The 17699-nt window shown below is 35.8% G+C and overlaps 1 protein-coding gene and 1 long non-coding RNA gene across 3 annotated transcripts in view; one reads left to right on the forward strand and one right to left on the reverse strand.

Moving 5' to 3' along the window:
- Window positions 1-17699, reverse strand: part of LOC125682089 (MPN domain-containing protein-like) — a 141120-nt gene that overhangs the window by 25827 nt on the left and 97594 nt on the right. The gene's annotated exons all lie outside the window — the stretch shown is intronic.
- LOC125682149 (uncharacterized) overlaps window positions 13670-17699 on the forward strand; it is a 43085-nt gene continuing 39055 nt past the window's right edge. Inside the window, exon 1 of the long non-coding RNA XR_007372462.2 lies at window positions 13670-13783. This is a non-coding gene — a long non-coding RNA (uncharacterized LOC125682149). The remainder of the gene's footprint in view (window positions 13784-17699) is intronic.

The following is a 17699-nucleotide window of genomic DNA, read 5'->3' on the forward strand; positions in this document are numbered from 1 at the left end:
GTTTGGAGCTTATCCGATCTTTTAAAATTCTAATCATCTTTTGCCTGCCATCTGTCCATCAGCTTCTCCAAAACCACTGGGCCAATTTCAATCAAACTTGGTACAAATCATCCTTGGGTGAAGGGTATTTAAGTTTGTTCAAATAAAAGGTCGTGCCCCCTTCAAAGCAGTCTCAGAGATAGTAATGAGAAGACAAATTAGGGTGGGGTCATTTAACAATCTATATATATATATATATATATATATATATATATATATATAAAAGCACTTAGTTCCAACAACACCCGATACCTAAAAGTGTCATATATATATATACACACGTGTGTACGGAACTATTTTGGTGAGGGCTTTCATATTTTGTATAGATTGTATGGCAAAACCTTTTTATACCTTGGTGTATGACCTTGAAATTTGACCTACTTTTAATTAAGATCTGACCTATTCATATATCTCCTGAACTATTTAAGCCTTCATATTTTGTAGATATTTCTTATGGCAAGGTCTTTCAATTCATATCATAATCTATGACCTTGTGACTTTGGTCCTATCCAGAACAGCAAGATCATGTTAGTGATATTGGTGTTGAGGCATACTAATTAGTATCTGTGTTGTGTGTATGTTAATTGTGATCCTTAAAGGTCAAAAGTTTTCATCACAACAGCTGAATAACGGCACGGTGACTTGTGTAAACGATGCGACCCACGTGTCTCTTGTTTTTCTTGCATGTAAATAACTACCATGCAAAGTTGTCTGAGAAATAAATTTTGCAATAGAAAAAGATATGAATGAGAAAAATGCAAGCACATGACTGGACCCCACCCCCCCCCCCCCCCCCCCCATTTTTATTTTTTTTTTATTTTTAGAATGTACACTATTTGTGTTCTTGTGGGGTTTTTTAAATGCAGATTCTGAATTGAATACCAATTTGTGGACCCCTAGTATACATTTACACGTAGGTTGTAACATCCCCCTCTCCTAATAAAAAAGAAAAAGAAACTTGATTTGTGCACAAGTAGAATTGCAGCTAGGATGTTCGAATTAAAGAGCAGTGGCGGATCCAAAAGGGGATAGTGAAAAAACTAGGGCCATTGAAGACACTGGGTCCAGGGCAAAGACCCCTGCAACTACTGTTTATAAACAAAACAAGACATTTTAACGTTATTTGACCTATTTCTATGTATAAGAAAAGTTCATATTTTGTGATAATTATTAGCAACAGAAAAAGAATTTTAGAAGTAACTTTGGGGGGGGGGGGGGGGGGGGGGGGGGGGGCACTTTCAGTGGGCAACTGTAAAAGAATCTGTTAGTAATGCTTGACCAGAAAACTGATGGTGTCTCTAGAGATCTAAAAGTATATATTTGTTTTATCATGTATTAGAAAATACTTGGAGAAATAGTACATGCCTGCTTTTATGTATTTAGGGTTGTTTGATTATTGTTAGTGCAAGTTACGTACATCTCTTGCACTGATAAATGATTGTATTGGGGGGGGGGGGGGATTATTGATTGTGTCAAGTTTGGAAATGATTGATATGTAGGCCTAATACTTGACGTTAAGGTATTCTCTTTCGAGAAATGTTGAATATTTGAAGTGAAGTGCATATAACGTTAGATCTGTCAAGAACGACATTAAAACAAAAACAAAAAATTATCTACAAGAACTTTTTAATTTTTCATCAAAGAAAGCAGACGATATATAGAACTTCTCTATCCGCTGGACTGTAAAAATCGGATATATAGACCTAATGTATACTGACAATTCAGAAATATTGTGCAAAAATACATTAAACACAATCTTAATCTCAAACTCCAGTGAATATTGTCATATTTCGACGTTAGGTTGTCGCACTACACGTCTCTCAAAGCCGGATATATATTTTGAAGGCTTATTTTCATATTTTTACGGTTAATCTCGCCATTTCCGGATGTTCAGTTTCGGAAAAAAACAACATAGATCTGATATTAACAAATCATATTATTCAACTTGCTCGATATACAAGAAAGTGTTTATTTTCCGCCATTTTACCTAGCCGCTACATTGAGCGAACCGTTCAAGATCGCTAGATAATAGCATGTAGCCCCTAGGCTAGCCGCTACGATCTTGAACGCAGCCCTGATGATCCGCGCCTGTCAACGAGACGTGATCCAACTTTTCGGATCAAGTTACTGTAGTAATGATAAATTTATTATATACCCCCTTCTGCATTTTAAATCCACATTTATAAGATAATAAATGTAATCCAAATTATCAAAAATCCATGAAATTATGTTTTGTGTACGCAGTTTTGTTTTGTGACGCGGTCAACATTTTCCACAAATAAAGTTGCGTTTATGTATTGTGACGGCATCAGTTTCAGAGGATACTGATACGGAATCAGAAAACCACAGTGTGGTGATCCATTATATACCCATCAATGTATCGTTCGTTGATACTGTGGATTTCACAGCGTGTGATCCGGTTTTCCGGATCACCACACTGTGGTTTTCTGATTCCGTATCAGTATCCTCTGAAACTGATGCCGTCACAATGACGTCACAATGCATAAACGCAACGTTATTTGTGGAAAATGTTGACCGCGTCACAAAACAAAACTGGGTACACAAAACATAATTTCATGGTATGTCTGTGTTTTTGATAATTTGAATTACATTTATTATCTTATAAATGTGGATTTAAAATGCAAAAGGGGGTATATAATAAATTTATCATTACTACATTAACTTGATCCGAAGAGTTGGATCACGTCTCGTTGACAGGCGCGTATCATCAGATCAAACTCGACGCTTCGCGTCTCGTGTGATCTGATGATCCGCGCCTGTCAACTCGACGTATCCGACTCTTCGGATCAAGTTACTGTAGTAATAATATATATTTATTGTTCAGGGGACTTTTTTTTCAAAATTTAAAATGCAAGAAAATAACATTTGTGGACTGGTCAATGCTATCAAAACTTTGGTATACTGGGCTTCTTCAAGATCTAAAGAATGCCTGTGATTTAATGGCTGTTATTGTTGTCAAAACAACAGCTGGGTGTGCATGTCTGTGACTCACCAAAACAACCTCCAATTATGTAAAGGATTAAGGGGCCATCTAAGGGGAATACAAGTAAAATTTATCTGTATTTTACCTGGGTAATAAAGAATTAATAAAGCAGCATAAAATCATAAAATTTCAGATTTCAAACTTTAAAGCGATTTTAAATCATTTGATAAATGTATTAAATGCATGATGAAGAATTACACAATTAAAGCAGCTGCAGACCACAGTCTCTGTAGATGTTAATCTGCTTAAGATCTATTGTTAAAAGTTTGATTGACAGGTGGCTTACCAGTTGTCATGATACAGATAAATTTTGGGGAACATTAACTTAAAAATTGGGTTCAGGAGATATAACATAGAGGTTATATTTCTTAAAAGTAGGTCAAACTTAAAGATCTAGGTCACAAGGTCATAAACTTGAGTACCAAAAGAAAGGTCTTGTCACAAGGAATACACATGAAATATGAGAACCCAATCACTCACCATTTAAAAGTTACGAGCAAGGTTTAAGTTTCAGACAGACAGCTACATGATATAGGAAAAAAACCAATACGCCCCCCTCTAGTCTGTAGTCACAGGGGCATAACAACAAGAGGCCCACAAGCCTAACATCTATTGGTCACCTGAGTATTAGTAAAAACATTGATAACTTGCCCCAAGCGCTACGAAATCTAGAAAACACTTCCTGTACTGCATATCTAAGCTAATTTCTAATATTCATCAACAGTATAAAACAAGATGACACGTACTTTTCTTATTATTTCAATGCCCCCAAAAGTGCCTATACTGATGAAAGACTTTACATAATATATGTAACATTGACACGATATGAATGATTTGGACCCGTTAGAGTCAAAACCATGCAGGGGTTGCGTAATTCACAATTTTGATACATCCTTTTCCGTTTTTCCTAAATGCATGCATTTAGTTTTTACAACGTGCCAGCAAACTTAAACAAGTCTTTCAAATGATAAAGACACATGGTATGATGGATTTTCTTATTATTATGGATCTTTAAGAAAACAAGAGGCCCATGGGCCACATCGCTCACCTGAGTCACCTTGGTCCATATCAGAAGATTTTCCATATCTATTTGCATGTAAAACCGTAGTCCTTATTATGGCCCCAAACCTTCCCCTGGAGGCCATGGTTTTTGCAAACTTGAATCTACACTATGTCAGAAAGCTTTCATGTAAATGTGAACTTCTTTGGCCCAATGGTTCTTGAGAAGAAGATTTTTAAAGATTTTCCCTATATATTTGTATGTAAAACTTTGATCCCCTATTGTGGCCCCATCCTACCCCAGGGGGGCATGATTTTAACAAACCTGAATCTGCACTATATCAGAAAGCTTTCATATAAATCTCAGCTTTTCTGGCTTAGTGGTTCTGGGAAGAAGATTTTTAAAGATTTTTCCTATATATTTGTATGTAAAACTTTGACCCCCTATTGTGGCCCCATCCGACCCCCGGGGGCCATGATCTTAACAATTTATAATCTGCACTATATCGGGAAGCTTTCATATAAACCTCAGCTTTTCTGGCTCAGTGGTTCTTGAGAAGAAGATTTTAAAAGATTTTTCCTATAAATTTGTATGTAAAACTTTGATGCCCCCCTTGAGGCCCCATCCAATCCCCGGGGTCCATGATTTTAACAAACTTGAATCTGCACTATATATATATATATATATATAAAAAAAAAAAAAACGAAAAAAAAAATTTAAAAAAAAACAAACAAACTTTGACCCCCTATTGTGGCCCCATCCGACCCCTTGGGGCCATGATTTTAACAATTTAGAATCTGTACTATATCAGGAAGCTTTCATATAAATTTCAGCCTTTCTGGCTCAGTGGTTCTTGGGAAGAAGATTTTTAAAGATTTTTCCTATATATTTGTATGTAAAACTTTGACCCCCCTATTGTGGCCCCATCCGACCCCCGGGGGCCATGATTTTAACAATTTAGAATCTGTACTATATCAGGAAGCTTTCATATAAATCTCAGCTTTTCTGGCTCAGTGGTTCTTGAGAAGAAGATTTTTAAAGATTTTCCCTATATATTTGTATGTAAAACTTTGATCCCCTATTGTGGCCCCATCCGACCCCCGGGAGCCATGATTTTAACAAATTAGAATCTGCATTATATAAGGAAGCTTTCATATAAATCTCAGCTTTTCTGGCTCAGTGGTTCTTGAGAAGAAGATTTTTTAATGATCCTACCCTATTTTTACCTTTTCTTGATTATCTCCCCTTGGAAGGTGGCCTGGCCCTTTATTTTAACAATTTAGAATTCCCTTTACCTAAGGATGTTTTGTGCTAACTTTGGTTGAAATTGGCCCAGTGGTTGTTGAGAAGAAGTTGAAAATGTGAAAAGTTTACAGACGGACAGACGGACGGACGGACGCCGGAATACGGGTGATCAGAAAAGCTCACTTGAGCTTTCAGCTCAGGTGAGCTAAAAGGGGGGGATATAATAAACACAATATTATACTGATTGTAACTATAATAAGTTTGGACCCATCCTTGAAACAAAATGCTTGCTCCTAGCTGAGATCACACACACACACACACACACACACACACACACACACACACACACACACACACACATATATATATATATATATATATAAAAGCACAAAAACCCAACAACACCCTACTTTCTTAAAGTGTCGGATCTGAGAAGATACAAGGCCAGTAGAGAAATTTATAAAAAGCACTGAAAAGGCCACGACACTGTTGGTTATTTAAAACTCATATTTTCGACGCAACCCGCGTCTTTATCAAGAGACATATATTACATAAACAAATAATGCGCAAAAACGACAAGTATCGATAAACTACATTGGTGACAAGAGTGATACACTGTTGTACTGAGTGATAAAAATGGTGGTGGTTTCGTTGTAAAGCGTGTTTACTGACTATGGTTTAGAGAGTTTGTACCATGGTCGGGTCGGGATGAAAATAGAATTATTCTTGAAAATTACAGAAATCAGATAAATTTAGAGGGAAAACTTACAAAACAATGTGATTATGGGAATAATACTTGTCGTTTTTGCGCGTTATTTGTTTATGTAATATATGTCTCTTGATAAAGACGCGGGTTGCGTCGAAAATTTGAGTTTTAAATAACCAACAGTGTCGTGGCCTTTTCAGTGCTTTTTATAAATTTCTCTACTGGCTTTGCATCTTCTCAGATCCGACACTTTAAGAAAGTAGGGTGTTGTTGGGTTTTTGTGCTTTTATATATATATATGTGTGTGTGTGTGTGTGTGTGGCCTTTTCAGTGCTTTTTATTATATATATATATATATATATATATATATATATATATATATATATATATATATCCATTATGTATATATAAATATATCCAACGATGACTAAGTACACATGATCCAAATATGATAACGTTAAACTGAATTCAATTAATTACAATTAGCGCTTTCGCCGTGTAGTTCAGCTCTTCAGAGTGTAACAATTTTTACAAATTTACACGGCGAAAGCGCTAAGTGTAATTAATTAAATATGGATCATGTGTACTTAAGGTCGATCGATCCTCATGTGATGTCATAGGGTTTTTGCAAAACCTTTATTTAATTAAATTTTGCGCAAGATAGAAATATATCTCTCGGAGGAATTTTGTTCACTGAATAAAATAAAAAATTGGGTAAACTTTTGATACTGAAAAAGTTTTTATTTTCCATAGATAATCAATTATTTATAATTTAAAAAATATTGTCAAGGGCAATAACTCGTATCTTGGAATTTCCTCTACTGCATGTCTATGACACAATGATTTCCCTAATATCCACAATTAATTTTGATATATCTATGAATTAGCAGTTTTCTTGAATTGTTGACATTTAAAATAAGTAATTTCAACAAGTTTTAATCAATTTTCATTATTCTGTTTAACGAAAATGTGTGATATTTTATGTTGATATATACTTCTATTTTTGTATGTCTGATATCTTTAAAAAGGTGGCAACATACACATTTTCTTTGGTTATTGATTAAATTAAACTATATTGAGTGGAAATTAATACAGTTTTTCCACTTTCAACCATTAATATTGATAAGTCACATGAGGATCGATCCACCTTAAGTCATCGTTGGATATATTTTTTCTACTTATTACCTATACCATGGACATTTTCTGCAATTTTACTATATATAATTATATGTGTAAGACTCTAAAGTGCGAAGGTCGCTCCAAAGTGCGATGGTCACGCCAAATTGCAATGGTCTGTGCCAAAGTGCGATGGTTTGATAACGTTACGGACGCCAAAGTGCAATGGTCACGCTAAAGTCCGATGGGGCTGGGTTCCGTAACATTTGTGACGTCACGTCACTGTGACGTCATTCTTAACGTCTTTCAAAATAAAACCGAAGAAATGCACCGTCAGTTAAGTGCACCAACGAAGGTTCTTTCTGCTGCAGTGCTGACAGCAACTTCTTATGGATATATTGGAGGAAGGCACGGGTGATTAAGATTGATATGGATGACAGCAACGGCAGGGTTCACATTGTTGAGGATTGCGAGAACGGCAAACTCTAGTACATTTGTTGTCGAACTATCTACTTCGCCCAAACATTCTTTAATTCATGATCATTTATTACTTGTGATGTACACATAATAAATTCCTGGGGGTATGCTATAATGCAAAACATTCTATACGATTTCGCGTTGGAAAAGTTTGAGACAGAACTGTCAAGGTATAGATCTCTTCGACAAGTTATCTAATATTTTCTAAACTCTAGTTTCAAATTAATTTCTATTAAAACGATGGTTATAAATACCAATTAACTTTCCCGTGATCATCACTGTCAATACGAAACCAAAATCTCTGAAGTAAATTATGTTTTACATTGTCGATTATACGGATAATGCACGTATATATTCGTTCTGAAATACTGCGAAAATTTTAATTCACAAACATACATGCATAAGATTTAAATTGTACTTTTCAATTGATTCTATCCATTGGAAGTAAAGTCTGTCATTGGATACAAGATACAGTATTCAAACCTGTTATCAACTGTGCAAATACAGGTAGTTTACTCCGCCGCGGTATAAACGTGGTCCCGCGAAGCCCCGTTATGAAAAACCGCGACGGTGTAATGCGGAAAGGATTAACTTTCCGTCGCGGTGACGCGGTAAATAAGGGAACCACGATGGCTGTACTGTACTGTGACATGGGGCCTCGGTTTTTGCGGTCTCATCCAAAGAACCGCCCCATTTAGTCGCCCTCTACGACAAGCAAGGGGGTACTGAGGACGGCCGGCTTATTCTAACCCGGATCCCCACAGGATTAAAAAGCTTATTAGATATCTTGTGTGTATTATAAGGTATCTCATAAAATTTATGACATATCTTATAAAAAATCATTTATGAGATGTCTATAAGATATATTAGATATCCTATAAAGTTTATGAGATTTCTTATAAAACATATAAGATATCTTATATGTTTTATAAGATATCTAATAGAAATACATTTATAGAGATACCTTCTATCTTTTACAAGACATCTCATAAACTTTGTAAGATATCTTATAAAGTTTATGAGATATCGTATATCGTATATAGTTTAAAAGATGTATCTTATATATTTTATAAAATATCTTATCTAAAGTAGAAGATATTTCATAAATTAAATAAGATATCTTTTTAAAGGAATGGATATAAATATGGCGTGCCATACAACTTGATAAGTATGAGCATAAGAAAACAAAATATTTAGATTCGGCATAAACAACACTGCGTGCACAATTTTGATTTTAAACATAATATTCATGAACAGCAATTTAACACTTAATACATTGACTTAATAATCGAAGAAAAAAGAACCATCAGTACTATGATGAACAAGTTTAAAAAAGAAATTTAGGCCAACTACTGTAAGCATGAAAGTAAGATGTACGAAAAAACCTACAAAATCGAAAATTTTACAAAGTACACATCAGATTGAACGGGTGGATTATGCAATTTGCAAATTTATGTCTGAATAAAGCACTTTTCATATATGAAATTGGCTCTTTCAAAATGGAGCCACTATTTTTTTTAAGTACATGTATTCACCACAAACACAGTTATCTTTTTCTCTGTTATTGAATTTCGCATGTGAGAGAGAGAGAGAGAGAGAGAGAGAGAGAGAGAGAGAGAGAGAGAGAGAGATTATATGGGGGTTTTCTGACATGTTGAAGAGTCCCGATTATAGAGGAATACTATCATTTTTTGTGCACTCTGTCCGCTTGTAAGCCTATCCTTTTACGCCATCTTTATGAAATGCAAGATTAGGCCTATTCTCTGCATGCTTAAAAATATCAGAGGTTTGAAGAGCTGTTTCGAATTGGAATAGAATGTACTGTAAATTTTATAGGGTACGTCCAATTGCATCTGATAGCTCATAGAAGGCTACCAGAAAGCGCCACATCTCCCTTAGATTTTACCCATCAATTAGAAAGACTTGTTGGTTAGGTTTGATCAAACCATAGGAAAAATAAAGAATTTGGAGAAGAAGGAGGATTGAATGGGAGAAAGAGAAGGAAGGGGGATAGGTGCTGGAGGAGGAGGAGAGGGAGGAGGAGGAGGATTAGAAGGGAGAAAGAGAAGGGAGGGGAATAGGTGCTGGAGGAGGAGGAGGAGGAGGAGGAGGAGGATTAGAAGGGAGAAAGAGAAGGAAGGGGAATAGGTGCTAGAGGGAGGAGGAGGAGGAGGAGGATTAGAAGGGAGAAAGAGAAGGAAGGGGAATAGGTGCTGGAGGAGGAAGAGGAGGAGGATTAGAAGGGAGAAAGAGAAGAATGGGGAATAGGTGCTGGAGGAGGAGGAGAGGGAGGAGGAGGAGGATTAGAAGGGAGAAAGAGAAGAATGGGGAATAGGTGCTGGAGGAGGAGGAGAGGGAGGAGGAGGATTAGAAGGGAGAAAGAGAAGGAAGGGGAATAGGTGCTGGAGGAGGAGCAGAGGGAGGAGGAGGAGGATTAGAAGAGAGAAAGAGAAGGAAGGGGAATAGGTGCTGAAGGAGAAGAGGGAGGAGGAAAGAAAAGTTGGAGCTTGGGTGGCGACCATTCGTGCTCGGATATGGCCTAAAATTGACGATAATTCGTTGTCCACCCTCATGGCACATTCGGTCGACCGGCAACGGAGTGGCGCATGGTCGCCGGCGACCAAACGTGCGACACAATTGGTCGTCGGCGACTGAACGTGCCGAGGAGACCAAATGTGCCATAACAGGGCGGACCTTCAGATGAGACCTCAAAACACCGAGGTCCCGTGTCACAGCAGGGGTGGCACGATAAAGATCCCTCCCTGCTCAAAGGCCGTAAGCGCTGAGCATAGGCTTAAATTTTGCAGCCCTTATCACCGGCAGTGGTGATGTGATGTCTTCCTATGAGTGAAAGATATTCGAGAGGGACATTACACAATATTTAATGAATGAATCAATCAAATGTTTTATACATATACATTACACACCAGTTTTGGCGCCACAGTGGAGTCAGAACAACACCAGGTATCATGAAATTCGTAATTTTGGTAGAGGTCTTACTCCCATATCCCTTGAATTTTCATGCCATTCCATCGATTCCGTCAAATTTGCATGGCAATTGATGATGGCAACGATGTAAAAATCAAAGGAAAGTCATGAAATTCATGGCAAAAATTTTCCAAGGTAAAAACCATGTTTTTGCCATTGTTTTCATAATGACCTCTAAAAATATTCCATAGAAAGGATGATGTTGATTTTGGGGTCTTAATCTTTAACTGTTTCTAAGATCTCACGCAGACAAAATCGCTTTAAAAAACGGAAATCAAACATAAATCACAAATGGAAGTAAATTTTGAAAAATTGAAAGAACAGACTTGCGATATTACTGTTCTCTATCATCCCTGAAAGTTTCAAGAAAATCCATCTAACCATCTCTGAGAAATTGTACCGACAAAAAAAGGGGGGGATTTGTAATTAAACAGTAGAATCGCTATAATAACAATAAACAGTAGAATCACTATAAAGGTCTTCCGTTGCAAACAGAAGACCTTAATAAACCATACAATCACTATAAGGTATACCGTCTGAAACGGAAGACCTTAATAAACCATACAATCACTATAAGGTCTTCCATCTGAAACGGAAGACCTTATTACACCATACAATCACTATAAGGTCTTCCATCTGATAAAAAAAAAGTTTGATGCTGGAAATGAACTCAAAGTTCCATAGAAATAAAATTTGGTTGAAATCTGACAGCCTTGATTTTTTGACGGTTTTTTTTTTTGGCAGCCATTTTGAATTACCGGTAATTTTGACAATTTTGATTACAGTGAACGCACCACTTCTCATGACCCCTGTCAGCCAAAAAAACCCACCTGAATTGGATCTGTTGAAGCACTTAAAAAAAATTAGCACTAAAGTAGAGGAAATAATAATATGAAATGGAGCATGAATACCCGGTAATATGTTCTAGAAACTGTGCTCGGGGAGATAATGATAATAAAAAGATATCGTTATAATCTGCCTATCATAAAGTCTCCCAAACAAAGTACTGGCCGAATAAAAGTGGGCCTTTTTCTTAGTACTGAAGCTCACCTAGCATTCTTGTACTGAAACCTGATGGTACCTACCGATTATGTATATTGACTTTAGAAAAGTGAATTCTAGATGTCATGAAAACAGACTCTTAATTATTATTCAACCATTGAAAAAGAGTGTCTTGCTGTTAGCTTTAAAACATTTTGATGTTTATTTGAATGTTACTGTACAACCAATCACAACCCTCTCACTTTTTTGCATAAATGTCAAACAAGAATCAAAGACTTACAAGATTTTATCATTGCAGGAGTATGGTACTGATATTATAGCAAATGCTTTGTCAAGAGTGTCGTGAGTATGTTTTGTTATTTTGCTGTTGCTTTGATTGATGTACATTGTATATTTGAGTTTTCATTGTCATTCAAACTTTTTAAAGGGGGGGGGGGGTGTTGTGTATAATACTGTTTTCACTAAATTGATCTAGATAGTTCTAGAAAGTTATGTTTACTTGTCATTGACACCAGTGACCGAGATTGTTCTAGACTCGTGTTATTTTTAGTAGAAAGATTATGTAATGGTTGCATCATTGTCTTTCAAGATTGTACTAGAAAATTCGTTCCTATTTATATACATAACTGAAATTCGTTTGATAAAAAAGCTCTGGTTATAGAAATTATGTTTTAGAAAGCTATGATTTTAGAATTTATATTTTTTGTGTGTGCAGATTCTGTTTGGATTTATTGTTCACCAACTGTAAGTTAGCATTTTGCTATTGTTACAATTTTTCTATCAATTATTAATTGTAAATAAATATTATTAATTGTGTAATTGTCTTTTGTTAGTAAATTCTGCTGCGCTATATTAAAGGTTTATTTGGCCCATAAAACTATAATTATATTACTAATGTTATATGCAATACTAAATTGCATACATATACAGTTTAATGTCACATGTACAATGTAATATATATATATATATATATATATATATATATATATATATATATATATATATATATACATGAACTGTTTGTACTTTGTGTATTATCAACATATATCTGATTTGTATCACTATGCCATAAATAATTTGAAATTGAATTGAAATTGATAATTTGTGGGGGTGGAGGTGAGGTATTTATTAACTGACACTGCTTCATCTTTCAACTTTGAGACCCTTGAGGCCTTTGATTAATAATATCTTAATCTCATTGGGATCTGGGTTAGAATACGTCCTGAGTACCCCTTGCTTGTCATATGAGGCGACTAAATGGGGCAGTCTTTCGAATGAGACTGCAAAAACTGAATCTCCGTGTCAGTCAGCATGTGTGGCATGATATAGAACCCTCCCTGCTCAAAGGCCGTACATGTAATTACGCTGAGCATAGGCCTTAATTTTGCAGCCCTTCACTGGCAATGGTGACGTCTCCATATGAGTGAAAAATTCTCAAGTGTGACATTAAAATGTACATTCGACGAACAATTATATGAATTTTTACATTTTTTAAATTTGTATCTTTGAATATGTTAAAGATTACTTGCTATGTCATTATTTTTGAAATTATATTAATTGAATTGTTATTGTGTATCTACTAATTTAAATCATACTGTGACAAAAGTGTGCAGTAAGTGCATGCCGCAAACAGCAGCAATCTGTGTGCCAGAAGTGTGCAGCAAGAGTGTGCTGTAACTTGGCCGCAAACTGTGTGCCAGCGAAAAATTTCCATACGAAAAATATACTTGCGGCAAATGTGCCAGAAGTATGCAGAAAGTGTGCCGCAAACTGTGAGCCAGAAGTGTGCGCCGCAACTTTACCGCAAACTGTGTGCCAGCTAGAGAAAAAAATTGCATACAAAAATATCTTTGTGGCAAATGTGCCACAACTAGTTGCAACAAACTAGCCACAAATGCGTAGCAAGTTTGTGCCACAGAGCTTTTATTTTGGTACGGTTATACAAGTTAAACACAGGTCGGTCTTTGTATTATCCAGATATGCAGTTCCGATAAACAATTTTGATAAAAATATTTCTTGTTGAAAAACAAAACGTGATCAAACATGTGACAAGACTTCCTATATACAGTCCCTGGAATGTTCTACTTTCCCCACTTGAACGGTGAACACATGGTGAGTGAACAGTGAACGCATAGTGAGCGAACAGTAAATGCACTCAGAGCAAATGCTGAACGCAATTTGGCGCACGGTGAACGTAAAGTGAACGGTGAGTGCTTGCACAGTTAATGCAAGATGGTATATTTCATAATTCAGAATGTTTAGGATTTTTCCCATGGGTTGTACATATTTTACAATCAGGTAGGGACACACACACACACCTTTATCAATGAATAGATAATAAAATAAAACAGATTTGGGAACTGCATGTTCTACAGTTCTGAATATATTCAGTTAAATTTTTGTGCAAGTACTGAATGTATATTTCTCATGAGATGATTAATACATGAAAAATCACACACAAACAAAAGAAAATGTCATATGTACATGTACATTGTTTACAGTAGAGACCTTTTGAGTTACACAAAATATGTTATGTGTAACGTACACGCACATATACACGTTCCAGCTGTGGGCAAAAAAATATTTTAGTTATGCGTAATGCCGGAAGAGCTTGTAGCATACATCAAAACAACAGGGATGGGAGATTAGGTGACATGATATTTATTACATGGTTCGTATGGAATTTCAGTCATCAAATTCCATGACCTTTCCATAACTTTTCCATGACCTCAAAGACAGACGAATGATGACTATGACACAAATATGAAGTCTTTTTCTCACCACACAAAAACGACTTAGCAATTACACTGTGAGGAAACATTTGTAATCTGTTATCGCAATTCACCTTTGAATTAGAACGCTTTGGCCGATATAGTATTGCGTTGTGTGACGACACAATTGAATCTGTTTGTAATACAATTGCGAAATGCAACAGAAACTCTCATTGGTCCATATGTATAAGTCCGCCCAAATTCCCTTATACGGAGTAGTCAGCATTCGAAAACATGACGGCCAGATGGAAACAAACTTCAAAGGAAGAAAGAGAAAAAGTTGTATTTGCGCAATTCAACATTTGTAAATTGTTCTACCATTATGACGACAGAGGGCGCGCGCTACATCGTATCTTTTGGGAAACAGACTATAGAATCATATAGTAGGACCAGTTAACACTCGGGACTACTTGGGTGTCTAGCACACTCAACATTAACCGGTTGGCGCTAAAAGTCGTTGAAAATGTGCTGCTGAAATAGTTTGATCAGAGACTTGATGTAGAACATTGTTGTAAGCATCAATATAGATGACTGGACTGATTTTTTCCATGATCCATGAGTTTACTTTAAACAAACAGTATATGCCATTTAGTAACCATATACCACCAGGGACGTTACATTTATTTGTGCGAGACCAAGAACTCTTGTACATATTTGCTTTGATTGGGATTGATTTTCGCTTTCGCGCCCCTTCCCCACCATTTTTGCATTGCTGTCACTGAAATACGTAATTCACAATATTAAATAGTTAATATGTACATTGGGTAAGAATTCTAAAACACGCAAAAACTATTCTGGTTTAATAGGTGTCGGAAAGGGGAGGGGGGGGGGGCAAACCAACAAAAAAGTTTCTACGTCGTTTGGGGGGGGGATTATGTCTATCTTTGCAAAAAAAAGTGGGGAGGGGGGGGCGCTAAGCCCCTCCCTAGCCCCCCCCCCCCCCCCGGTTCCGACGCCTATGGGTTTTATATTTGTAAACAAAGTGAATCAGTTATCATTTACCAGCTGTTTTCATTAAATGACAGCCAACCTTTAATGTAACATATTTAAAGTTTTTATGTAATAGACCAGTCGGGCTATTTTTCCATAATTTTTACTAGACCAGTAGCCTGAGCCATGACCTAGATTTGAATTTTACATTATTTCCACAAGCACTTGTTTCGTATCTGATCACCCCCTTCTTTTTCTCTCCACAAGATAGCTAACTCAATTTCAGACACCCCAATTTCAAAACTCCTATTTTTGTTAAAAATGTATCATTAATCAACATTACTGGGGTATTTTGATATAGTTTAATTTGAGATACTTTTCTCTTGTCAAAAAAATTGTTCCAGTTGTCCTCTGTCAAGCCTCTTTATTGTAAACCACCCCTTTTGTCTGTTTAAAGCAGAGAAAGAAACATCTTTTTATTTCATAGTCTAGCTGTTAGAGGTTATTTATAAACCTTGTTGGCCACATATAGAGTCCTTGTACATATATGTAAATATACGCTTCCTAGACTCTAAATATTTAGAGGATGTAGAAGTACACTTGCACTTAATTTTTTACGCAAAGCAAACACGAGAATAGAGGGGAAACAACTGAAAATCCCATGATACAGTTAATTACACTAAAAAAGAGTAACAATTCCATTTTTAGTGTAACAATTGCCCTGTTGGGGAATTGTGTCCAACCTTTTAAACAATCGTAGTGATGAACCATCGGAATATTTTTTCATGATTGATTATCAGTATAATCGGACGCACTATAATTGATTAATAATCGATTAATTTCAAGTATTAAATTTGTTTATTATTGAATGAAGAATGAATTGGTAAAAAAAATTTGGGGTGATTTCTGAAATGCATTTTTGATGTATTTTTTATCATTGGATTCATTTATCAAATTAATACTTATGAATTAGTTACATTCACAGAAAATAAATCAAGAAAGCATGAAAATAAATTACTTTAAGTTATATTTTGATTAATCGATTATCAAAAATTTTAATAGATTATCTATAATCGGGGGCCATTTCGATTAGATAATCGAATTTTTCTATTAATCAGTACATCGGAGGAGAAGAAACTCTACTTATGATAAACAGAAGGAATGAAACTCATAGTAAAAATATGGTATGAATTTGCTTATCAAAATATCTTCCTTGCACAAAATAAAATAATTTACCTCGGACTTCGAAAGGCCGGGAAAATAATAGCTCCAAGGGAATGTCACATAAACTGGTCCTCCAATATGATTCTATAGTCTGTTTCCCAAAAGATTCGATGTAGCGCCCTCTGTCGTCATAATGGTAAAACAACGAACAAATGTTGAAATGCAGTAAACGAATGAGCAAATTCGAATGTCGAACTATCATCGGACGGATTACCAATTTTTTTTACTGTAACTCGCAACTGCAATGTGCAAATGTTCAAATATGGGTGTCGAAGATCTAATTTCAAATTTACATTGAATATATAATGCATTCACTTATTACACATCTACACAGACATTACATTCCTTTACATCTTACGCCATTCAAATAACAAATATACCGTTATGTACTACAAATGTCAAGTTTTTCTATTTTACATTGAACCAATGGCGCATTTAGTAACAACAAATACATAATATGATAATTACAAAGATAGAATATTGAACTCTTTGGCTCTCCATACCATACGACCCAAAAAAACTCACAGCTTTTGGTGATTTCGTTCGTTGACGTAGCCATGTTAGGTAGCCAGTCAATTCGAATCCCGGTTCATTTCCATACTATCACAATAGCGTCTAGATGTGAACTAATACCCCACAAATATTTTAGCTAAATATTTTAAATAATATATCATCCCAGTTCCATTAAATGATAATTATTCAAATAGCTAAACTCACGGCAATGCGGCTTTCATTAGTCTGGGCGGCCGCGCCGACCGGTCTCCATCTCTGCCACATAATGGGCTTATGTAGCATTTTCGCTAATCAAAAGCTTATTTTACCTTTACAAAAACTATATTTTTTAATTTCTATTAATTATTCGTGTTGATAATAAATGAAGAGCGAATACATAACTTACAACCAATTTTATGAATAGATACCAATAGCGACAGAGTTCGAATTGACCGGCTACCTAACATGGCTACGTCAACAAACGAAATCATTTGAAGCTGCGAGTTTTCGGGTCGTGTGCGGCTTAAATGAATATTTGAAGGTATGTTTGGACACAAGTGTAGTAGTAAAATATCTTAAGATTTTTTTTATATTGAATTTATGAGACAGCAACACAAGAATACACCGATATCAGGTCTCAACCATGCGCAGCTTTTTGTGCGCCGTAAATCGAAGGTTTTTATAAGAGGTGGATCTGTATCTCTG

The sequence above is a fragment of the Ostrea edulis genome, chromosome 2, assembly GCF_947568905.1.
Source record: "Ostrea edulis chromosome 2, xbOstEdul1.1, whole genome shotgun sequence".
NCBI lineage: Eukaryota > Metazoa > Mollusca > Bivalvia > Ostreida > Ostreidae > Ostrea > Ostrea edulis.